The 26,051-nt window shown below is 34.7% G+C and overlaps 1 long non-coding RNA gene and 1 other non-coding gene across 7 annotated transcripts in view; both read left to right on the forward strand.

Moving 5' to 3' along the window:
- The window catches only part of AGA-DT (AGA divergent transcript), a 254,277-nt gene that overhangs the window by 134,861 nt on the left and 93,365 nt on the right, over positions 1-26,051 (forward strand). The window contains exons 2-4 of one of the 6 annotated variants that reach the window (XR_010139825.1): positions 16,058-16,132; positions 19,046-19,116; positions 20,155-22,748. The exons of 1 other annotated variant lie outside the window; for it this stretch is intronic. This is a non-coding gene — a long non-coding RNA (AGA divergent transcript). Of the gene's footprint in view, positions 1-7,457; positions 10,627-16,057; positions 16,133-19,045; positions 19,117-20,154; positions 24,720-26,051 lie in introns of those variants that run through there. 4 more of the 6 variants (XR_010139824.1, XR_010139823.1, XR_008524894.2 and 1 more) reach the window with 4 other exon arrangements.
- LOC112133250 (U7 small nuclear RNA) lies at positions 3,733-3,795 on the forward strand. The gene has a single exon (XR_002914924.1). It is a non-coding gene; the product is annotated as a U7 small nuclear RNA (small nuclear RNA).

Here is a 26,051-nt window from a genome sequence, read left to right on the forward strand (position 1 = left end):
GAACAGCTTTGTAGGGGATGATATCTCCTTGAAAGTGCACCAGACGTCTCTAGGCAAGCAGGGGGAGGTCTGAGGGCTTTGATTTCCCGTTTCTATAGCACTATTGTTCTCTACAGTTTCCCCACTAAGGGCTGTCTCCCTTAGGTTACTAACAGCTATAGCATTATCTTGCCTTCTGTAGTACAAGTCCTGAAGCAGCTGCTGTCATACTCTACAGCAGTAATTTCCAATCTTGGAGCATGAAATCTGACAGTATACAGTAGTTGATTAAACTAGCTTTATTTGTTCTTTAAAAACCAGAACAGCATAGTATAGAATATAATAAAATGGAACAGACTAGTATGGAACAGAGTAAGATGTATCAGAATACTCAGTAAGGTTAAGTATCACTTCATTAAGTAGTAATTTCTTGTCATTTAATATCTATAATATACATGTATTATGCATGTATTATAGAATCAACCAAGAGAGTGCCATTATTCTAGGTTAGGGATTCTTAACCAAAAACCTATGATATGGGCTTTAGAGTTTTCATAAACCTCTTGAAATTGTACATATATTTGTGCTTATGTATGTTTTATATATGGATTTACAGACTATATATGTATATATGCATATGTGTGCACCTATATATGTATATATAGTATGTATATACATATATTTTATTTCTTTGTACATATAGTCACATGCTACATAACTGTGTTTCCAGCACCAATGAACCACATATATGATGGTAGTCCCAAAAGATTAGAATCTTGTATTTATACTATACCTTTTCTATGTTTAGTTATGTTTAAGTACACATATGGCCATTGTATTTCAATTGCTTACAGTATTCAGTAATGTGCTGTATGGGCATATAGCCTAGAAACAATAGGCTCTACCATATAGCCTTGGGGTGTAGTAGGCTATTATACCACCTAGGTTGATGTAAGTGCCCTCCGTGATATCCGCACAACCATGAAGTGTCTATTGAGGCATTTCTCAGATCATATCCCTGTCACTAGATGACATACGACTAGAGATTGTTTTTAGGGACAGAATCATAGCTGCTATCAAGCTTTCAAACTGGGCTTGTAACCTCAAAGTTTAGGAACTTCAGTTCTAGGAAAAGGCATTCTCACTAGAGAAGTTCATGATTCAGGAATTCCCAAAGTCAGTTAGCATCCAGTGGAGTTTTTGGCTATTCTTCCATACCAGAGAGGGCCATATTCTGTTGGTTTATTTTTTGAGAATTGTTAATCTTAAATAGTAGATGAATTTGACCAGGTTATAAAAATCTCTTCACGTTAAGGTAATTCCTTCCTTGTCACTTAAAATTCACTCAATAAAAGTACTGGTTGGATATTTTTCATGTCCAGGACATATCTCTGAACTTAAGAGACTTACAGATTAATAATGAACATTCGTTTATAAAGTCCTGGCTGCTAGGCATAGTTCTAGTAGATTTCACAAGGTTATTTTAGTACTTAACGAAAACCTTGAGGAAAAGGTATTGTCATCCTCGTACAAGGAAACAGAAGCTTGGAGAGTTTCTGTTAGAGATACATAAATTCACCAGCTTGGTAAGACACAAAGCTATAATTGGAACCTGTGTCTTCTAATGTGTTTTCCAGATGCATGTAAAATGAATGGATTTCTAAAGAGGTGAATCCTTTCATTATGTCTGTCATACTTATTTTACATTCTGTGTTCAGGTTGTTATTAGTACCATTGGATCAAATACATCACTAAAAGTGATCTGTTAATTTGTTGTCCAAATTGGTACACATTAGAATGTGAAAAGGTGCTCTATTGGTAATTACTATGGTCTCAGGCAAATCAGAATAGATGGTTACCCCAAATGATGCTAAAGAATCATGTTGGTTTTCTTTAGGGCTTCTTAGTGGTCTGAGAACAGCAGATTTGTATTTGCTATATCGTCTGGTTTTATCACATGAACAATTCATTTGTATTGTATTCATCTGTGGATTGATTTGTGTAATTCTACCATAATTTTCCATTGGTCAAATATGTCCTTGTTTCACTATAGATTTCTTAGTTAAATAAAGTTCAGAAATGATAAAAGAATTGAGCTACATATTTAAATGTCTGATTTTCTGATATATGGTCACCATATCCAGGAATTATTCCAACTGTCACTATAGATGTTTTAACAATTATTGAACAAAAGTAATTAAAAATTACATATAATTTTCATCATTGATTTTAAGGATATTATATATCACTATAATAGTAGAAATAATTTTTTACTTGTAGTAAAAAGATGTAGTCTTGAATCTTGGCTATATAATTCAGTCTTTGAAACTTTGAACAGTAATTCATGTCTTTAAATATGAGCTTTCTCATTTTTAAGAGGATATACAAGTTTCTGCTGTAACACCTCAGAGGAATACTGTAAATACTAAATAAGATAATATGTGAGTGCTTTGGAAATTGTAAAGAACTTTAAAAATTGTATGTCTGTAGGTATATATATTTACATATATACATTTCGATGTCTACATTCTCATATACATTAAAGCTTAAATTATTTTGCTTTATAGATTTTAACTAATATTTTAAAACTTAAAATAACTATACATAAAAAAACCTTCTATAGCTTTAAAATAATAATTTAAAAACCCCACCAAGGAAAGTAATTTCTAATTTACTTCATGGAGCTGTTTCCTAAAAACGCCCTGAAGATGGCACAATAAGTACATTTTGGTGCAAATATTACTAAAGAAATTGTAAGAAAAATATATTTGAGGTTAAAACACTAAATTTACAACAAGCCTTTTGAAAGTTTGTGGAAAAGAAATAGTTTCTGAGCCTTTTAACCAATGCCCATTGTTTTAATGTTACAGAAGTCATTTGTTTCATTGCAGTTTAAGGAGCACTACAAACAGGTAGCTAGTCAGAAAACTGATATTGTCACATGTTACTGACAAGAGTCAGGTTAGTTCATGTTGTGCAGTTTTATCAATAAATTTACCCTTGTAATTGTAAAACAGCTGATAAGCTCATCTGTTATCTTCTGCATAATGTACAATCTGTATCTAAATGCCAGTTTTTGTTAGGCATTATGGGGATAAGGACTAGCAGAGAGAAAAGTTGAAAAATATCTGTTTTATTAAAATATGAAATACAGTAGGCCCTATTCTTAGAAAAAATATTAGACAGTTATAATGATTTCTGTGGGGTTGTAATACTTACAAGTTTTAAAAATATACATCTATATTATAGGCCAACTATATATTTTACAAAGATGAAGTAGAATTCACGAAATGACAGTTAGTAGAAATAAAGGTTCCTTTGGAAATACACAGGTGTGAGAATATTTATGCTCTATTTGAGTATCAAAGGGTACTGTTCTCAGCCATCTCTGTGACTTACTTGTTTATCACACACATATTAAATACTTATAATATGTATTATGTAATCTCTACCTATTAAGGATTTAAAATCTAAATATGACCAATTATATATTCATATGCATACACATATAAATGTTACACGTAAATTAATGTTATATATATTGGTTGTAAATACATGTCCATACACATTCACTTACGGCATGTTAAGTAAATACTTAGGTGAAAAATAGGTTTTGTAATTAAATTCATATCTAAATCCTCGAAGGAAAGAGTTTGTGTTTTTATGGGTGTTGGCAAATTGCGTCTCACTGGAAGGGACTTCTTTAACTTACCTTCTGAGAACTGAACTTTAGTCCCAACAAAACTGATTTATTAGTGTTATAACTCTTCTATAATTTGTGTAGCAGGTTTTCTGGTCTTCACTAGAAAAACCCATAAGGATACATTAAACAAAATGATTTATTATGGCATTCTTAGAGCACTGAGATACTAGAGGAGCATAAGAAATTTTGACAATTTGGAAGTTAATTACAATTTTTTTTCTGTGTCAATATCCCAAGGCTTCTTGAATTTTTTTCAGGATCAAAAGTGATATGATTTTTGGCTATTAGTAAATCATGGAAATGTCAATATAGTCTTTTCAATTTAGATGGATTGCTAAAAATTAAAATGATATGAAGTTATAGCATTTGGGACTTCATCAGTTTATAAATTAGGAACTGAGGCTGGGTGCAGTGGCTCATGGCTGTAATCCCAGCACTTTGGGAGGCCGAGACTGGTGGGTCATCTGAGGTCAGGAGTTCGAGACCAGCCTGGCCAACATGGTGAAACACCATCTCTACTAAAAATGCAAAAATTAGCCTGGCGTGGTGGCAGGTGCCTGTAATCCCAGCTACTCGGAGGCTGAGGCAGGAGAATTGCTGGAACCTGGGAGGCAGAGGTTGCAGTTAGCCGAGTTCGCGCCATTGCCCTATAGCTCAGGCCAACAACAGCGAGACTCCATCTCAAAAATAAAATAAAATAAATAAAGAACTGAAAGTCTTATCATTTGTTTTGAGCTTTTCTTCTTGTGTTTCTTTTCAAATGAAATATCTGCTTATTTAAAATATTTTAGTAGACCTTTTATGTTCAAAATATTTAGGTAGGGAAAATGGGAGTATATATTTAGGAAATTATAGATTGTGATGCCTACAAAAAAGTCACCATAAGTTATCAAAAGAATAATGGATGATTCAAAAATGTCTAAATGCTTATGAAGCTGATTGTCAATGATGTGTTATTTGGAACCATATGGGTTAATTTGACAATGTGTACTTAAGGATGTCAGGCGACATGTTGCTGAACTGACTGCACTGCCTCTGTTAAAAATGTTTTAAAAACTGTCCATATATTCACTTATCTATGTGGTCTTTGTTAGTATATTTTTCACTGTTTTTAAAATATTTTTAAAAACAATTTAAAAAATCTTAAAGAAATGAACAAAATGGATGCACACACTAAACAAGCAAACAAAGAAAAAGCAAACAGAGAGAGAGAAAAAAAGCTCTTACCTTGCTACATGCTATTTTGAACTTAATCTGACAGAATCGCAGTCAGTCCGTTGTTTGAAGATTCTCAAAAGAATGTGAGATCTTATTATTTGATTGAAAGAAAACATGGCTTTCAGTCATAGTTTTCATATTTCATTGGGCTGACTTTATTTTCATTGTAGAGTGGTATTTCATGACCTTGGCAAGGTTATAAAACCATTCTGCATTGATGTAGCACATCCTATAGATGTCAGAATGACCTGGTTAGTATACCATCTCTTTCAAAGTAGTCCCAAACAATTATTAAACACATGATAATATGTTTAATACTTTCTGAGATCCATAGTTTAGCATCCAGTGTCTCTAAGGACTGTTACATGTTAATCCAAGGAAGAAAACGGTATAATCTATATTATGATGAAAAAATCAATAAATAACTGTGAATGAACAACATTGATTAATTAACATATAGAAATAATGAAAAGTAGTGAAAATAGCTGAGAGAGTGATAATTCGCTGCCATGATATTTCATTGTAATTAATTAGTTGTTCATATTTTCTTAGTTGAGAGATTTTGAAATTTGACTTTCCATATATTACCTGGGAGATGGCATTAAATGAAATAAAGCCTATTGTTATTACTTCCAATTAATAAAATCATGTGTATTTGTTGATAGCATGCTTTTGTAAAACAACTTTTTTGGTGGCCACACAAGAACACACATAACAATGTTGTAGGTATTTGAAAAAGGAGCATAGTAAGCTTGAAGGGAGTGTTAAAAAATGGACTATTTTACCTTCATTTGCTTCACTTAATTGTTCTAAAATTTTAATAAAGAAAGTTGTTATTGTATTTTTAAACTTTTTGTATTGGTTTCTTTGTTCTGTCTTATTGAGAGTATAGTTTTACTTATCTTACTCTATGAAAATAGCAATCTGCAAATAGATATGTTTTACAGTGTCTATAGCCACCTATCAGAGAGTATGTCATCTTCTGTTCCAAAAGACTCTAAAATAGAAGTCATTATAATGATTTAGATGTGACATTGTGTGAGTAGAAGGCTCTATGAATGATCTCGAAACATTTCTTAGGGCTTTAAGATTGTGAGATTTTCTGAATGAAGTTTGGGTGTTCCCCAAGCAACCATTAGTCATGGTAAGTTATTCATGTGCATGATTTCCTTATCTTGTCTAAATAATCATTGTTAGCATGTGTGAAGCTTTAGCAACATTCATGTTATGCTCACTGACAGAATGTAAAGGGACTCTACGTTTGGCATGCTTAGTAAATGGCTTCAGGTTTTGGTTGCAGTGATGTCTTTCTTTGTGAAGACTCTAGAACACCTTCGACTTCCTTCAGTAACACTTATTTCTCAGAGAATATTTAGGGACTTCGATGAGACACTCACAAAAGACAGTTCCTACCACAGTGGGTTCATCACCACCACCACCCTACTACTGTAGTGTTTTGGGTGTTTGTTGGCCACTGTGGTGCAGGGGCCCTCACTATGTCTTTGCTCCCTCCATTTCTTCTGCCACTTGCTCCAACTCAGCTTTCATACTGATGCCAGACAAATCTTCCTCAAACACTGCTCCTATCATGACCTATGTGAGTGAGGGTTTTGTGGATTTTTTTTTTTTGGCCAAACCAGTGAAAATTATTTAACCTAATATATTTTCCTTTTTGTTTTATGTAAGAAAATGAAGAGTGAAATTCAGCACAGCGAAGTGCTCAGCGTCCAGCTGTTTCAAGTAGTGTGTAGCCCACCATCTCTTCCTTCTGTTTCATTAAATTCATTAAGTCCATTAAATTCGTCAAGCAGACAATGCTTGGTTTTATTCCCTGATGCCTAATTTTGTGTCATATTGTACTGTGTATGCCACTTCATGTCCTCATGGAGATAAGTGCAGTATAATTCTTAAACAAGAAATCTCAGGCTTTTGCTCAAGAACTTCAAATGTTTCCCAGTTTTCTACTGTATCAATTCTAAGTTCTGCTGTGTAGTTTACAAGATTCTCTGCTCCATGTATTTATTTCCCACGATTTCTCAAAATGTACTTTCTATCTAATTAGGCCTATTACGTTTCTCTGAAGCTGTCATAGCCCTTCTCGCCTTTGCTTTCCCTGGAGCGCATCATCTTGCCTCTAATGCACTCTCTTTTCCCCACTCCTATGTCAATCTCACCATTCTGTCCTTGAGAGACTAACTCACACAACTTTTTTATGAAGCCCACTGTAATTATTCATCGATCTCCTTCTTTAATAGTAAATGTTTCTGTTTCTGTGCTGCAAAAAAAAAATCGTTGTTAAATCTTGATACATTTTGCATTGACTCCTTAACTATATTATACATTTTAGGATTTTCATGGGTAGGAATTATGTCTTAAAACTTTTTATGTTTCACAAAATCTCGAATATAAGATTGAGGACTCATCTAGTAAGCATTTTGTGGCAGAGATCTAACCTCTCTTAATTCTTCTACATATTACAAATTTTTAAATTGCATAGCCTTTAGTTGAGACACGTGGCAGAAACCAATGTTTCCTTCTATTTCTCTGCATTCTCTAGCCTTCCATCTTGTTGTGATTAATGCACTATGAGCAGAAATGACGTCACTTCCAGCAGAAGTAGAAGCCAGCAGGTGTGTCTCCACCATCACTCTCTTCTCCTGTGACTTGGGAGGCATGTGTTCCTGATGGCAGAGTAGCAACATGAAATAGGATTTGTATCAGATTTCAGATGGACAAGAAATACATCTGTGTTGTTTTAAGCCATGGAAACTTTGAAGTCTGTCTCTTGCAGAAGCTAAATTTAATTATCCTCAGGAGTATAAGATTCAAATGGTGGTATACATGTTTTGTGGAATCTTCATGTATATATATATTTGTTTTATAGAATCTTCACATATATGTGTATTTGTTTTATAGAATCTTCAATTTTATATACATGTATGTTTTATAGAATCTTCAAACATTAATTCAGATATTTGTATTCTCTAGAACTCCAGAGTTCTGCAACCTCCCTAAGAATCTCTTCAAAGTAAATTAACATTGTTCATATCTACAGCAAACAAAGGCACCTATATAATGGTTTTCTCAGTTATAGCAAATGTTGGCTTTGACTGCATTTTGACATTAAACATTGTTGATGCCATTTCTGAATCTACTGCATAGTTGTAATCTTAGTTGGAAATACTGTTGGTTACTGGTTGGTCAAGGAGATTAACCCTGGAGTTTGAGACTTTATTCAGAGTTCTTTTGGACTTGAAAAAAAATCTGCTAAGAGAACTTGTCCCATTTTAGGTTATGCTGAAGCATGACAAGATGTGCAGAAATATTCTGAATTCTAAAGGAAGCTCAATATTATGTAATCTCAATTTGTAGTATAATGAAAAAAGTGTGAATGAGAAAGTCAAGGAGTAAAGGTGAATTTGATATTCCATAACTTCAGTTTTACTTCTGCTATATATTTCTTTATTAATAGAGCACACGGCCAGTCATTTGATAAGGAGTGATTAAAAAAATCTCAGTTACCGAAAAAAGCTATCCTTTTAAAAGTTCTCTCATTTTAAAAAACACAGTTTTAAGTATCAGGTTTTTTCTTTCTAAGTTTTAAGTTAACCATGAGCTCATGCTGTCATAGTGGCTTAATGGAATTATTACTACATATAATGCGAACAAAAACCTTCATGTTTATTTTGATATTCAAAATGCAAAGTTAGACCAAGATAAAACAGTTAGTTATCCAGCTAATAAAGATATAGGTATGATAAGAGATACTTAAGACAATGAAACCTGTCATATACTATTGGTAAGAATCTATTCTTCCTGGAAAGCAGTTTGAAAATGCATATGAAAATCTCTAAAAATGTATTATTTCCCCCATAATCCTAGTTCTCAAAATCTATGCTAAAAGATAATCACAGATACTATACGTGTGTGTATTAATTTTTCATAGTTCTTAAAAAAACTATAAATCACCAAATGCCAAAACGAAGGTCACGATTAAATATACTTTGGTACATTTTGATGATGGCGTATTTTGCAGTTACTAATAAACAATTTTTAAAGATAACTTAAAATATTTAACGGCATGTGAAAATGTTTGCAATATTAAGTTGAAAACCGGGTATCAAACTACATATTCAATGACTCCAATTTAATGAAATTTATGTAGCTACCTTGAAAAAACGATGAACAGAAATACACAGAAATATTAACATCAATTGATGTTTGCAGTATTTTTTTGCTTTATAAATTTATACATATAGAAATGAAGAATATAGACAGACTTATAGAAACTACTAAATTATTAAAATAAGCATCTATTGCCTTGATGAATGGAAATCACCAAATTCTGAGCCAGTCGTATGGAGTGTGTTGTAGGCCTGTCATCTTTCTGTTCATGCGGTTGCTGTTACCTCAGAACAAATGAACAACAACAACAAAACTTTTCATCTTCTCAGACAACCTTACTTCATCTTAGCCACTAAGGACAGCGGAGGTGCCAGCCTCTGTGACAAGCCCTCCCTGCCCCGCTTCAGGTTGGGTTGTGTGTTCTTCCTCGTTACTCCCACTGCGTCCAGCATATTCCCTTACAACGGTAATAAAATGGGATTGATTTGCTTGGCTGGGTTCCCCATTGGATTGTAGCTCTGCAGCTCTTTGAGGTCTGGAATATCTTTTCCACGTTCTTAGCATTATAGCACAATGACAGGCACACAAATGGCAGTCAATGAATGTTTGTAGACTGAACCATGTTTAAATGACTTACGGCAGTGTGTAATGCAGAGTGAAGTGCTGTCTTGAGGCAGGTTCCATTAAACTCCTGATTTGATTTTGCTCTGGAAATTTCCAGAATGTAAGTAGTCTGAGAGTCCTATATATGAAAAATATACACATCAACTTTTGCTATTCAAAGATGATTTAGATAATTATAAAAACAATACATTAAAGTACTGTTGTTTTATATTTCAGGAATATTTTTCATTGATAAATGAGAGTTTCTGATTAATCTGAATAACTAAATTTAAGCTTTCAAAGCCAGGTTGTTAATGGTAGTCTTTAACAAATTGTACCCCCTTTTTAGACTCTGTTATAAATTATAAAGTGCACTGGTACTAAACTTCCCAACTCAAATCACAGTGATGTTTCATAAATTTATTTGATAAGGTTATTCATTAATTTCTGTGAGAAAGATTGTTGTCATGGTAATAGCTTAAAATGAACCGAAACATAATCCTGGTCATGTTTGCTAAAGCAGGTGAATCTGCTCTATTGCGTTGCATTTTTCTAATTTAAACATAACTGAAGCAAAATATAAAGGGAATTTAAAGTGAACATTTAGGGGTGTTTTCACTATATACATATATATATATATATAAAATAGAGTTTCAAAAATCCCCCAATTTGGAGAGTCTGTTCTATTGGCATACTCGATATTCGCATTCCTGAGTTTTCCATAAAATGCAGATTTTATTCAGAATGATTCAGATCAATGCAACTGGACTTTCGTCTGATTTTCAGAGAATGAGTTAATTAAATGGCTGAGATGTGTCTGGAGAAGAAGGCAAACAGATAAGATTACTTCTGTGTACAAACATGTTGTCTTTGATTCCCTACCCAAGCTATTTGGTTTGTCATAACTTGCCATGATGATAATTAGGTGACAGAATAAATGAATGTGCTTTCATGGAAGAATGGCAGATGCAAAATATAATAAAAAAGGCAATACCTGAGCTTGAGTAATTTTATTATTGTACATTCAGAGAGTTTTGAAATCTATGGAATTCCTGCTGGGAAACAAATTTTCCTCACTGAATGGATCATTAAAAAGTCCATTTACTATAACAAAACGCATGTTCTGAATGTGTATACATTTGAATTTGTAGATTTTTTTCCCTTCAAGTATAGATGTTTGAATTTCATTGATATAATTTAAAAAGAGTGAAACAAATTTCTTAATACTAAGTAGTTTTATTTTTTTGTAAATGTTGCTATGTTCAAATAGCATTGGCAAAAATCATTGCTTATAGCATTCTGTGTAAGGAAAATAAAATGTAATTGTCTCTCAAATTGTAAGGTATACCTTATTGTTTACTTGAAAGTTTAGTGCTGTATTTTAAATAAAATATATTCAACGTCTTAGAGTAGCAGTCATCTCTGCATTTTAGAGCCAAAACCTCAAAACAAATCAGGCGTATGTGTGTAAAATATGTGCATATTTTTAACTGCTGCATAAAACACAAATATACATAACATTTTTGCATAATCCCAGCCTCTTAACAAATGTTACAGTAAGATACCAATTGGTGAGTTTCAAAAAATTAAGATGTGGATGAAAAATAAAATTCCGCCTCTCAAAAATTGTCTGGAATGCCATTTACATTTTAATTCCAAGAAAACTCAAATATCAATAAGATACTCTTTTTGGATGTTTTACTCGTAATGTAAGATATTCAGATAGTTTTTAATTTGTTTAAATTTTAGGTTTGGGGGTACACGTGAAGGTGTGTTGCACAGGTAAACACGTGTCTCGGGGCTTTTTTGTACATATTATTACATCACCCAGGTATTAAGCCCAGTAAAATCCCAACAAATTCACATATCATCTTATCCATGTGACAGTAAATATCCAAATAATTAAAATTGAGTACTAAATTTTTATAACTTACCCTGTGTGATATTAAATGAGAAAATATTTAGTTACATCCAGGTAATTGACTCAGTTCCTTGTGTCTGGTATGTCACTGTTAAAATTGAAATACAGATAAAGTAGATTATCTAATTTTTGAATTGTGTAAATGTCTGTGTGTACCAAATGAGGAGAAAAGTCACAAAACCCAATTCCCAAATCCTAGGTGTTGCATATGAGATGAAGGTTTTAGTTATGCAACAACAATAATGATTTCTCTGTACAGTACAATCTTTAAAAATAACTTTCAGTGTGCTGATTTTCATAATTACAAATAAGTGAAATTTAGCTAGTAATTAAAATGAAAATGTTAACAAAGGTTCTGCATTGATGCCTCATTTGCAAGTACCGGCAAATGTTCTGAGGCAATCTGTCTCCACGCTTATTTCTTACTTGAAAATTTCCCTGAAGATATTCCTTGCCTTACAAAGCGAAGTGAATTGTTCAAAAAAATATTAAAGAGTAATTTTCTATATTATTCTTTAAAAAACTACAATTATTCACAATATCTTAGGGTATAAGTAACAGCATAATAAACCTATTCTGGCAACAGCACCCCCTCATCCCTACCAATTCATGTACTCAGATCCACTTTATATGTCTATTCTAGAAAATTTCAAGATGTAGTAATCAGTAACAGTAATGTTATCATTTTCAGACAGTAAAAATTTTAACTTTTTTGAATAACTGGAACAAATTACTTCTTTTTGCCAAGTATACATTTTAATGACCATATATTATCTTGTTAGCAGACCCATATATTAGGCGTATTTACTACTATACTTTGATTTACTTTGAGATCAAGCTTTGTTCTATTGTCTACATTTAATAGGTTCATTTTCTTTCGTAAAGAAATGTATTACTATTTTATGAAGAATGTAACCTATGATTTTTCTAATGTTTCTAGTGAATTTTCTTCTGGCTTAAATAATATTTCTTAAAATAAAGCAAGTTAAATTAACTTTGCAATATGATTTCTAGTTCTTTTCTCTAGAGCCATTACAAATGACTTTTACTACAGTTCTATATCATTTATAGTATATTATGATACATTAAATATATAGAAAATGTACTCAAATTGATATCTTTTAAAAACTTTTCACTAAAGGGTGTATTCATACAAAATAGAATATGAATTCCACAATATGACTTGTTTTATATTAAAAAATTATTATTTTTAAAAATGTGTTTTGCATTATTTACATCTGGTGAAATTTAAATATGAAAGAAATACATATCCATGGTTCTTTGGAAAGTGTAGTAAATTTGAGGTCTATGTATGCTTTATTTTAATGTGAACACAGAAAACCGTAGAGGTTATTATTTCTTTCCCTTTGGAGATAAAGCAGTTGGGTAATGGATAGCAAACCACCTGTCTTCTGCTTGGAGAATGTGCTCTTGTTGCTCTGGGTTCAGAGAATCCCTCCTGGTACCCATTGCCATGTCCTATATTGTAAGTTAATAAAGTTACAGTCTAATGGTCTTTTTGAGTAAAGTACACTTCTGAGTCTCTTTTTGCCCAAAGGGTCTGCACTATTAGTAGAGTCATTCCCAGTGCTCCTTTGATATTTTGCTTTTCTGTGCTGTCTTGTGAATGAATTAGTAAGAACAGTGATATTAACTATTCACTTCCAGTGTTGGTTCCATTGCATTAAGTGGCCAAACATAATTAATTCCTAAAATCCAGTCATTTCCTGTGTCACGTTTATTAAGTCTGCAAAAGCAAAACAACCCCATTTTATTAATACAGAAGTATTTTTTATTTGTTTTGGAGGTTTACTCAGTTTCATCTTCTTCTTTAGCATGCTTTTCTTGTGTAATAAACATTTAGTCTCACAGCAAAATATTCATTTCAATTATGCTATCAGTTAAATAATTTATTGAATTTGTGTGATCATTTTCCTCCCTCATTTATCTAAATTTGTTAGTGCCTCACGGTTTATGAAGGGTCATAAATAGTTTACTGGATTTATCTTTTCCGATTTTAATCTAATTCTTATTTACCCACGACTGCTAAAGTTATCCAACTATTGTTACTGAGATGATGTTGGGAAATGACAAAGAAAGTATAATTTGATGTACAATTTTATACAGTCTGTATTTTCTTATGCTCCTTCTGTTTTTGTTGTTTTGTTTTGCATTTTTCGAGACAGAGTCTCACTCTGTCACCCAGGCTGGAGTGCAGTGGTGTGATCTCGACTCACTGCAACCTCCGCCTCCCAGGTTCAGGTGATCCTACTGCCTTAGCCTCCCAAGTAGCTGGGATTAAAGACATGTGCCACCACCCCTGGCTAATTTTTGTATTTGCAGTACAGATGGGGTTTCACCATATTGGCTAGGCTGGTCTTGAACTCCTGACCTCAAGTGATCTGCCTGCCTTGACCTCCCAAAGTGCTGGGATTACAGGCATGAGCCACTACATGTGGCCTCTTATGTTCCTTTTTAAAAGGCATTGAAAAAATGTGAATGTTTTATAGTATCCTGTTGATTTTATGAATGCATCTTACTCTTAAATTTTTTTTTCTTTAAGATGTATCTGTAAATGTTAAGTAGTATTCATATTTTATTAACTGGTTATTTTAAAATTGAACTTTCCTCCCATTTGGTATATAACTAGCATTTTTCCACTTTGTTTTCAGAACCTGTTTCATGTTTATATTCCATGCACCCTGTTCCTCTAGAATATTAGGTATCTTTGTGTTAGAATGTAGGAATTTGCTAGGGAATATTTATTTATTAATTGTGTCCTATATGGTCAACATTGGAAAGTCACTTGGTGATCATCCATGAAAAGTCCTCTTGTTTTCTTTCCAGCTATTACACATTTTATCTGTCTAGTCCCCACTGATACAGATCCATTATATCTTTTCCATATAATTTTCCTTGTTTGCCCCAAGTTATCTTCTCCATTGTAAGATCTCATCTGGATTAATTTTGAAGATTGGTAGAAAGTCCTTTCTGATACGTTTTCCATCTACTCTCATCCTGCTAGGCTCTCAGATGCTTACAGTTCCATTATTATTATTGTGTAAGTTAAACACTGTATTTTGAGTTATTGCTCTCAGTGATCACATAATGAATTATTATCTAAATTTTCTTGCCTTAAAATTTTAAGGGCCACACTATGGAACTGCTGGCCCATATTAAAAATGTGAACTCTGTCTAAAGAACCTTTTATTGGCCAGGCATGGTGGCTCACACCTGTAATCCCAGCACTTCGGGAGGCCAAGGCAGGAAGATCACTTGAGGCCAGGAGTTTGAGACCAGGCTGGCTAACATGGTGAAATCCCGTCTCTACTACTTGGGAGGCTGAGGTGGGAGAATCACTTGAACCCAGATGGTGGAGGCTGCAATAATTATGCCACTGCTCTCCAGCCTGAGTGACAGAGCGAGACTCTGTCTCAAAACAAACAAGAACCTTTTATCACTCTTCAACCAGTGTGCATTACTCAGACTTGGAAATCTTTTTTGTCCTTTCAGGGATAACCCCTACCTCTAGAATAATTTACTTTCTAAATTTGAGTGTGAAAATCTAACAAATAAGATTTGCCTTATTCTCTTTGATCTTTGTGCCACCAAAACTTGTGAATGTTTCATTTATTACTAATTCTCTATATTTGCAAATAGCACATTAAAAAAAGTAAGTGAAATCACATTTTTCAAAGGAAATTGTTTAATTTTTATCAATGAATACTTCTTAAAATGAAAAAAAGATGAACTTCCCTTAACTTTCATTTCTAAATGTAGTTACATCTTTACAGTAAGAGTTTAGGTATACATTTACAATGAGATGGTTAACAGAAAGCATTAAATATCCTGAATTGTCAGATGGGAGAACTTTATCCACAAAAACACCTTGATCTCTTTTGCCTGTGAGCTTTCTCAGCTTTTGTATCTCATATAATACACATTTCTTCTAATTTTATGTTGTCTGGAATCCTTTCATGTGTGTTAGATTTGCCACTTGAGGTAAATGCTAAAGTTTTTTACGATAAAGCTTATGTCACATATTTGTATATTATCTCTATTTCTATATTTTCAAAAAAGTTAATTTGTTAATCAAACGATTGAACATGTTAGTTACTAAACAGATTTTCTCTAATTGTTGGACAAAGAATATTTATGTGAGCAATTGACTTTTAGCAATAGCACCATAAAGATAAAGGCATATTAATTTAAACCTTAATTTTTATGGGTAAGGAAAATGATCCATAGAAATTAAATGAACATTGAAAGATGATATAACAAAATTGTTCCTTTAACCTTTTTGAAATGTTCACTTTTTCTAAAATGTGCACTTTTATATACATTATTCATCTATTAGCATCTTTAGTACTGGATCAGTAGAAATAGTATTTTTAAAATTTTACATGAGTGGCTATTAAAGCATACAACTAGGGGTCTTTAAATTATAAAACCTAAACAAATGATTAATCTCTCCTAACACTAAAATATTTTTAAATTGATTACTACAGTGCTGGTAAAGATGTATACCTGGCAGCTGACCGTCAAATCTTATGAAGGATTAAAACATAAAGTTTGCATTAAAGGTAAGATTTCTATGTACCTTATAACTGTTTCATCTCAGAAAGCAATATAACAACTTCCTTTTCTAACAACCAGTATTTCTTTTTTCACAAACATAAATCTGTGAGCTATTAGCAAACACTGAATTGACATTCCATTGAAAAGATACACACTGAAATTTACAGTATAAAATACATTTTATGTCCTCTTTATGGAAAACACAAACACATACCTACACATGCACACATACACACACTCACACTCACATGGAACTCTATCAACATAGCATAACTAACTGCAAAGTATGTATCTAACTAAAAACATCGTTACGTGACAATGATTCTATCCTTGACCAAGCTCTTTTCAGGCTCCTCTGAACTCTTCTCAATTAGGCCCTGACTTTTGGGCTTCTGTGTTTATCTCTGCATTGTCCAGCTTTAGCAAGAATCGTGCTGAGTCAACTTATAAAAGCACCCCTCCATCCGCAATTCTTGGTCTGACTACTCTCTGAATTTTATCACCTGGCCTGTCTTCAGCAAAACTCCTTAGGTCAGCTGAACAAATAATTACCATACCTCCTAGTAATTGTCCATCCAGCAGCCCCTGACCCTGCTCTTTGCTATAAATCCTTTTTTCTTATTGTATCTGGAGTTAAGCCCAGTGTCTCTCACCTGCTACAATCCTCCTTTGTAGTAGCCCATTTTGAATTAAGTCTTCCTTATCATCTTTAACAAGTATCTTCAGTAATTTTTCTTTAAGATAAAAATACATTCCAGCAATTCAGTTTTTACACATTTCCTCTTAGATGTTTATCATTCTGCTTTCTTATTAGCAATTAAATCATAAAATATAGTTATATTGACATTTAATATTTGCACACTTACAACATGTAGTCTTCGAATCAATAGCCCTAACACATAAAATGTGCTTCAGAATGGCCTTTTCTCCATAAATATGTTTTTCTTAGCCCACTGGATAAAAATGCAAGTTATTGTATTGAATAATATAAACCAGTACACATGTTATAAGCACCATATTATATATCTCTGCACAAGACAGAAGAATGCATTTTCCCCCTCAAATAGACATTTAAGTTCTGAGAACAAAACAATACATAGGAAGTAATAGAGAGAGGAGGTTGGAGCCCCCACTGAACAAGATGAAGCCCCTCACCTGTTTGTCCCCTGTTTGTCCTCTGTCACATCACCTTTTCAGTGAATTCAATACCAAGCCTTAATGCTGCAGTTAGACACTAAGCAATGATCTTTTGTTCATTAACTGTATACTCCTTGATATTCAGCTCTCATTTACACAATGTCAATATGCTTCTTGCAGTTCTTTTTGCTCTTTCAAACAAACTATGACCTTTAATTGAAAGGAGAAAATTAGTTGTGATACTGTGGCAGGAGATACCTTCTGGGATTTGAATTTGCCAGAAAAGATAGTAGCTAAGAGTTTGGTGCCGAGAAATCTGGGAGTAGAGAAAAAATAAAGTGGAAATAGAAGAAAAGTGACATGTGAAACATATTTATAATAAACAGATTAATATGAAATCTACATAAAGAGAATAGACTAATGATGCCTGAATACAGCATTCATTGTCTTCTATCTCAAATTTTTATTTTCAAGGACTGACAGTAGGCTGCTTGTGTGTAATGATAACTGGCTTTTTTCCTTCCCTTTCTTTCTGAAATCATGCTGTTGGCGGCTAATCAGTCATAATAATAATGTTACAGTGTCCTCAGCACTTGTCCTCCTAAAAGCTTAAAGAACACAAAATGTCCTGGTTCACTCATTGGTTTTATTTTTCCCAAACTCTGTATCCTTCCATTGCACAGCCTCTGGGCTCAATTAAATGATTTTTAAAAATTAGGTTAGCAAAAAGAAAAAAATGGCCTGTTTTTTGTAGATGCAAAGACTAAATGGTCCCCCTACATTGAGGAGCTGACACAGACAATGATAACAGAAAGATGAAAAAGCAATAGAATCCTTGCATGTGCCCCCCCACTCCCCTTCCCTCTTATTCTTTGTAGGAACAAAAGAAGGCAGCATTCCTTTTTCCATCATCTGCTGTCACAATACTGACTGGCTTGCCTTGCAGAATTACCTCTAGAATGACACAGAATTTGTACCAAGTGCAGGCAGATGACAAAACTGAAGATCAAATAATATGCAATTGGGAAATGATTTTTAGGTGCTTTTCAAAGCATTAAAGTCTTCTAGGTATTGGCCCCGAATAGTGGTGTTTATTTCATGAATGCATGAAATGGATCTGGCAATTTTTCAATAATATTGACAAACATTACCTCCTCTTTGAAGCCTTCCTCAACTTGCCCAGCCAGAAAAAGTGGTCTAAGGACTGCTCTTATCAGAAGAAAGCTTTAGGCCAATATCTGATCATCTAAAGGATCTTGAAGGATTTAAAGTTACTGAATATTTGAAATAAAGGCCATCTGAAAATTCTGAAATATATGATCACTATCTATTCTATTCCATTTACCTATTGCGACATGACAAACCACCCCAAACTTAGTGACAAAATGTCAATCATTTTATTTTGCTTAGACTTTCTGTGGATCAGAAACAAAGGCACATTGCAGGCATGGTTTTCTCTGCTGCATGTCAGAGCCTACCCTGGAAAGCCTTGACTGGCTGGAGGTGACTCACACTTGTGAGTCATCTGCAGGTTTCTCCATCTGCGAGTTGGGTTCTTGGGCTGGGGTGACTGGCAGGCTCAGCGGGGACTGTCATCAGAGCACTTACTTGTCCTCTTCCCAGGAGGCTTGGCATTCTCACAGTATAGCTGCTGGCTCCCAGGGCCTGTGTTCTGAGAGGGAACATCCAGATAGTAGAGATTCCAGAAAGCCAGATAGAAACCTTATGCCTCTAAGGATCTTGCTTTGGAAGTCACATAGCATCACTTCTGTTATCTACAGGTCAAAACAGTCACAAGCCTGCTCAAATTCAAAAAGAGGGGACGGAAATGGAACCTCTTCATGGGAGGAAGGTAAAAGAATTTGGTACCGTCTTTAAGACTACCACATTACACCAATGGCATCTTCTCCACACTTTTAGCACAGCCTCTCTGCAACTCGATGATTTGCAATTTGTTTTCTCTTCTCCCCAAGTGACTATGAACTCATGCGGGGCAAAAATTATTTATAACCTTAAAAAATTATATCCTAAGAAACTTTATTAAAATGAAGCACTATAAATATTGAATGAAGTTTACACACACACCTAGAGAAAATTAAAATGCTAATAATCAAAGACAATCTAAAGTCTATGGTTTAATCTCTTACTTAAATACAGTCATTTGCATTTGAGTAACTTGACAGAGATGCAGGGCAGGTGACCCCCCCAAATTGGGGTTTAGCCCACGAGGGTTATTGGCTTCACCCAGGAAAGAATTCAAGGGGGAGCCAGTGGTGTTAGACAGCAACTTTTATTGAAGCAGCAGCGTACAGCAGTGGCAGAGCTACTTCTCCTTGTGGAGCAGGGCCACCCCATAGATAGTGAACTCAGAGTAGTGGCCAAGAGCCAGTTCTGTAGTCATATTTATACCCACTTTTAACTACATGCAAATTAAGGCGGGATGATGCAGAAATTTCTAGGAAAAGGATGGTAACTTCCAGGTTGTTGGGTCATTGCCATGGAAAGGGGTGGTAACTTCCGGGTGTTGCCATGGCAATGGTAAACTGATGTAGCACACTGGTGGGCATATCTTACGTAATGTTGCTTTTGCCCCAGATGCCCTGGACCTTTTAACTAGTCCTCAATCTGGTCCAGTTTCCGAGTCCCTGCTCCAGAGTTGAGTACCACCTCCTACCTCAATGGGCAAGAGTCTAGAAAATTTAATCCTTCAACCTGGTAACTTACATAATTATTTTTCTTTGGATGCATTCTAATTGTTTCAGGGTTTTCTAGAGATGGACAATTGAGAAGGTGGCAGTCTTGCCTATTTCTAGCAAAATTTCATTAAATAAATCCTGGCAGACAACAACAAAAAAGCCCTAAAAAGAGTGTTTGTTATTTTGCCCTCCAGGTGCAGATTGAGATGTGACTTTTATCAATCAAGAAAATTGATCATAAGAAAAAGGAGATTGTGACTTAGAAGCTTTACCTCTAGATTTGTCGTTTATATTCAAAAGTACATTGACAGTCCTCTGTTCCTTGAACAAGACAACATGCCTCTTTGCAGAGCTCTTGCATTAGCTTTTCTTTTGTCTAGAATGCTTTTTCCATAGTATATATGTGCCTCATTCTGTCACTTTTTTTTTTTTTTTTTGAGATAGAGTCTCGCTCTGTTGCCCAGGTGGAGTGCAGTGGTGCGATCTCGGCTCACTGCAACCTCTGCCTCCTGGGTTCAAGCGATTCTCCTGCCTCAGCCTCCCTAGTAGCTGGGACTACAGGCAGGTGCCACCATGCCCGGCTAATTTTTTTTAGTTTTTTTTTTTTTTAGTAGATACGGGGTTTCACTGGGTTAGCCAGGATGGTCTCAATCTCCTGACCTCGTGATCCACCTGCCTCAGCCTCACCTCCCAAAGTGCTGGGATTACAGGTGTGAGCCACTGCGTCTGGCCTCTGTCACTTTTTAAAAGCAACAGCTTAAATGTCAATGCATTGTCCTTTTCTAACTATAGTTTATACAGTCCTTACTCCTATCACTCTATCTAGTTTTGTCATAGTATTTACCTAACAGAAAACTACTTATTTGTTTATTTATTTAAGTCAACCTCCCTTACTGGAATGTAAATTGAATGAGCAGAGGGCCTTTCAGCTTTATCTTCTACTACCATTCTAGTTCGTATTACAGCGACTGGTGCATAATAAACAATATACATTTGTTATATAAAAGAATGAGTACAAAGCATATAAAGACAACCTCCATTGTACAAGGTCATGGAGAAAATAAATAGTGATACATTTAATGAATTTATATATTGAACAACTTTAAACATCACATCTAAAGAGCTTAACAAGTATTTGTTTTTATAGTTTTTGCTGAAGCACCAAAATAGAGGCAAAGTTTTGTGGAGGCCAAGTGCTCCCTTATTCTCAAATGGAGTTTTAGACCATCCATGAATTACTTGCAAAAGGCATGTCCTGAAACTCTGCACTACTAGACCATCGTACACCTTTAATGAATTCTTAGATGCATTTTATATATGATGTTATGTACATAAAAATGAATGAATTCATTAGAAGACATTTTAAAAAGGGGAATTTCCCTGGACAAAGAGTTTTAGGAAAGTGGAGTATTTCTTTTGAAGCTATGTGAGGAGAGCTTTTGGAAGAGCACTAAGAAATTTTGATAGGTATGCTTCGTGCTTCTGTAGACACACGGTTGGCACCTGACTCAGATATAAAAAAATCTCAAGGTTTTATCATCGCTGGCAGAGCAAGAGGAGAGATGGCCAGAGTGGGACACTGCAACCCACCCACGGAAGTTGGGGTGAAGACGCCCTGGGCCAGACCTATAACACATAAATAGAAAGGAGCTGGACTTGAGGGACTTGATTTTGAGCAGGACACTGTCAAAAGCCCCCACCTGGGAAATTGTACTAATAGCCCCCACCTGGGAAACTGTACTAATAGAAGAGTCAGCGTGGGGTGGTGTGTTAGTTTGTTTTGATGCTGCTGATGAAGACATACGCAAGACTAGGCGATTTACAAAAGAAAGAAGAGGTTGAATTGCACTTACATTTCCGCAGGACTGGGGAAGCCTCACAATCATGGCGGAAGGTGAGGAAGAGCAAGTCACATCTTAAGGCGGATGGCGGCAGGCAAAGAGACAAAGAATGAGAGCCAGAGCCAAGTGAAACGGATTTCCCCTTATCAAACCAGCAGATCTCACGAGACTTATTCACTACCACGAGGACAGCATGGGAGAACCCGCCCCCACAATCCAACCATCTCTCCCACCAGGTCCCTCCCAGAACACGCGGGAATTATGGGAGTACCATTCAAGATGATATTTGGGTGGGGACACAGAGCCAAACCGTGTCAGGTGGACTGCCAGTAAAAAGGGGCGGGCGCGTGTTAATGCTTTGGAGAAGGCATTGTGTCTCCGATAGGAACTACAGGTGAGAGATCCCAGTGACAGAAGGTCGCCAAGGAATCTGTGGGAGAGGAAATAAGAATTTGGCTGTCTGTTCCCAGTTGTTTTGAGACTGGGGAGAAGACGATGAGAAAAGTTTTAAATTGGATGATAGGTTGATACTCAGATATTAGGCAGAAAAGAACTTTTATACTCCTGAAAAATGAGAGTTCTTCTTAATAACTAAGTAGAAAAAAATGTCAGATCGGCCTAATATTTCATCTGGGGATAAATAAGGACAGTTCAAAATTAGAGCAGTAGTGAGAAAAAAAAATGGTCACTCTCTGCTTTTAACCTGACAACTCTTATTCAGTCAGTTTAAATGTTATACAGGTTTTAGATAAAATACTAATAAGTAAAACACCTATGATAGAGTTCTGAGTAAAATGTACAGCATTCTGTACTTCATAAAGAATATAAACTCAAGTTTATTATATATATTACATGTTCTCTCTATATTCTTTCTATATAATCTATTATATGTATTTTCTCTAATAGTAATTTAAAAAACCCACACATACAGGTATGTATAGAAAAAATTGGATGCTGACACACTTACCTAATGTTAAGACAATTTTATCCCCTGGGATTGATTTAAATTTTCTTCTTTATATTTATTTCCTCTGGCCCTGGAGGCTGTGTATACTTATTCTTTGATGCAAATACTTTTTTTTTTTTTTTTCAGATGGAGTCTCACTCTTGTCGCCCAGGCTGGAGTGCAGTGGTGCTATCTCGGCTCACTGCAACCTCCTCCTCCCGGGTTCAAGCGATTCTCCTGCCTCAGCATTCCAAGTAGCTAGGATTACAGGTGCCCACCACCACGCTCTGCTAATTTTGTATTTTTCGGTGAGACAGGTTTTGCCATGTTGGCCAGGCTCATCTTGAACTCCTGACCTCAGATGATCTGCCCGTCTCAGCCTCCCAAAGTGCTAGGATTACAGGTGTGAGCCACTGCACTGGGCCGCAGGTACTTTTTTGAATCCTTTGAAGATGTCTGTTGGAAAATGTGATTACACTTCCCAGGAAGCAGGTGATAATCTCTCCCTAAGCCCCTTGACAATGGGTGGTCCAGCCTCCTGTTGGGGTTGGTTGGTCCTTTGGCATGATTTAAAATTTCTTAGGCAAATTTTTATTTTCGGGCAGCCCCTCGCTGGTTGATGAGAACCATCTGCATGCTGTTGCCCCTGCTGATGAGGGAATTCTAGCTGGTTCCAGGGCTGCTTGTGCTTTCTCTGCACAGTACTTTCTTGTTATTACCGTGGCCTCTTGCCTTTATTTCATAGGCCTTTGTCAGACCCTGGGTAACAGTTTTCCTAAATATCCAGGGCTCCAGGAGGCCCTTTTTCTAGGCTTAAAGCTCTCCTAACTCCTTCCCAGTCGGGAAATTGAGACTTAGAGCAGACCGACAACTTTCTCCTAAAATAAATCACCTCTTCTATCTGCAACCTAGGTCAGCTTCTCTAACTCTTTTACCAGCTGGAGGCCAGTGATCTGCTAAGGTCATATGTGTGCACATGTTGCTGGGTGAGTCTAGCTTTCTATAGGCTATGGGAGTGGTTGACATACATTTCCTAGGACTTCGTCATACACATAATGGAAATAATTCCATGTGAACATGCCATTTTTAGCTTACTAAATCCAAAAGTATATTAAAAGGTACTTTGTGATAAATAGAAGAATAGAAGAATATTTTCACTTTGTAAAAGTTTTCAATGTTCTAATTCACTCATTAACAGTAAAAATCACATAAATATCTTGATAGATGCTGAATAAGAGTTTTATAAAGCTCATTATTTATTTTAAAAATTGAAACAAACAACTTATAAAGTTGAATTTCTACCATATTATGTATTTTTTAAATTCTCATAAAATTGAATGGAAACTTCCTTAATGCGTTAAAAGCTTATACCAAAATATAATGCAAATATAAATATTTGATGCATATACATCAAATATCACATTTAAAGGTTAGATACATTATCTTAAATTGGGAGCAAAACAAGTGTCCAGTTTTAATTATTGGATTTCAATAAATCACTTGAGATTAGGGCTAATTCTTTGGAATTCATGTAAAAGAAATATGGATTTTGAAAATTTTGAGAAAAAAATAAAATAGTATAACTCTATAATTACAGAGATATGATCCGCATGAAATCCTAGTAGAATTAACAAAGAATGAGTGTTAATAAGAGAACTGAACAAGTTTGCTAAACATGAGGTCAGCTTTCTCAATTCTTCAGCATTCATTTAAGTAAGTAATGCCAACCAAAACAAAAAATAATGTAATATAAAACAATAGCAACAAAATTTTAAAAGCATTTAGAAATTAACCTTGGAAAGAAATCTATAAACCTTTATAATAGAAATTTTAAAATTGTAATAAATGAAATTAAAGAAGACCTAAATAAATGTGGAGATCTATTATGTCTTTATTTAACAATATAAAAGCTTTTATTCCAAAATAAACGTATAAGTTCAATGTAATTTCAATAAAGATTCAGTAGTACCTTTGAGGAACTGAACGTATATACGTATATACAAAATATACAGATACAAAAATATCTGAAAAAATCAGCTGACAAAAAAGAAACAGGGTATCTTCTTAGTGATATATAAATGTATTACAAAGCCTAAGTAATAATATTATAGGAAATAAAGAGTGAAAATATTAATGTAACAAAATGGAGTTCAAGAGCAGACCCCTTGATCTGGGAACTAGATAAAGATGAAAGTGGTATCATGTCCAATGGCAAAAGGTTGAATGGTTCATAAATTGTTTTGGGAAAACAGACTTACAAAGTATAAAAATAAAATTGGCCTTCTATTTCATAGCATACACAAAGGAGGACTCCTGATTGATTAATGATTTAAATGCAAATAGTAAAACCATAAAAAATAATGGGGCTATGGAGACTTCATTGCAGAACCTTAAAAGCACAATGTATATGGATTTAACTGCAATGGATTTATCACCATAAAAATTCAGGATATTTTTCCAGCAATGAATATTACAAAAAATGTTAACAGATGGACGACAGATTGGGAGAAGATATTTGCAAAGGGTTTAATATTAAAACTATACAAAGAATGTCTTCCAAGTAACCAAAAAGATGAAAAAATTAGTAAGGAAATTGGCAAAGTATATAAATGGCACAAAATGACTGAAAATTATGTGTATAGATGTGCAACCACATTAGTAATCAGATAAATGCAAAATAAAATAAAATACTACTTCACAGTTATTGGAGTCCCAAAATGGAAAAGAAACTGTGTTGATAAGAATATGGAGAATTGATGCTTGTCGTCTATAGCTTATGGGAACATAGACTGGTGCAGCCTTTCTGGAGGAAATTACACAGTGATGGATTTACAAATGCTTACATCGTACTACTCAACAATGTGATCTTTGTTATTTTATTCTGGAAAAATCTTGCCCCCATTCCAAGCAGGGACATGTTTTGTGGAAATAGGTAATTGGAGGCAACATAGCTATTATTATTAGGGGAATGAATAAAAGCAAAATGTGTTGATCACATACTATGATTGTATTAGTCTGTTTTCATGCTACTGATAAAAACATACCTGAGACTGGGAAATTTACAAAACAAAGAGGTTTAATTGGACTTACAGTTCCACCTGGCTGGAGAGGCCTAACAATCATGGCGTAAGGCAAGGAGGAGTAAGTCACATCTTACATGGATAGTGGCAGGCAAAGAGAGAATGTACCAGCAGGAGAAATGCCAGATGCTTATAAAACCATCAGATCTTGTGAGAACTCACTCATTATCAAGAGAACAGTAAGGGGGAATAGCCCCCATGATTCAGTTATCTCTGCCTGGCCC

The sequence above is a fragment of the Pongo abelii genome, chromosome 3 (genome assembly GCF_028885655.2).
Source record: "Pongo abelii isolate AG06213 chromosome 3, NHGRI_mPonAbe1-v2.0_pri, whole genome shotgun sequence".
NCBI lineage: Eukaryota > Metazoa > Chordata > Mammalia > Primates > Hominidae > Pongo > Pongo abelii.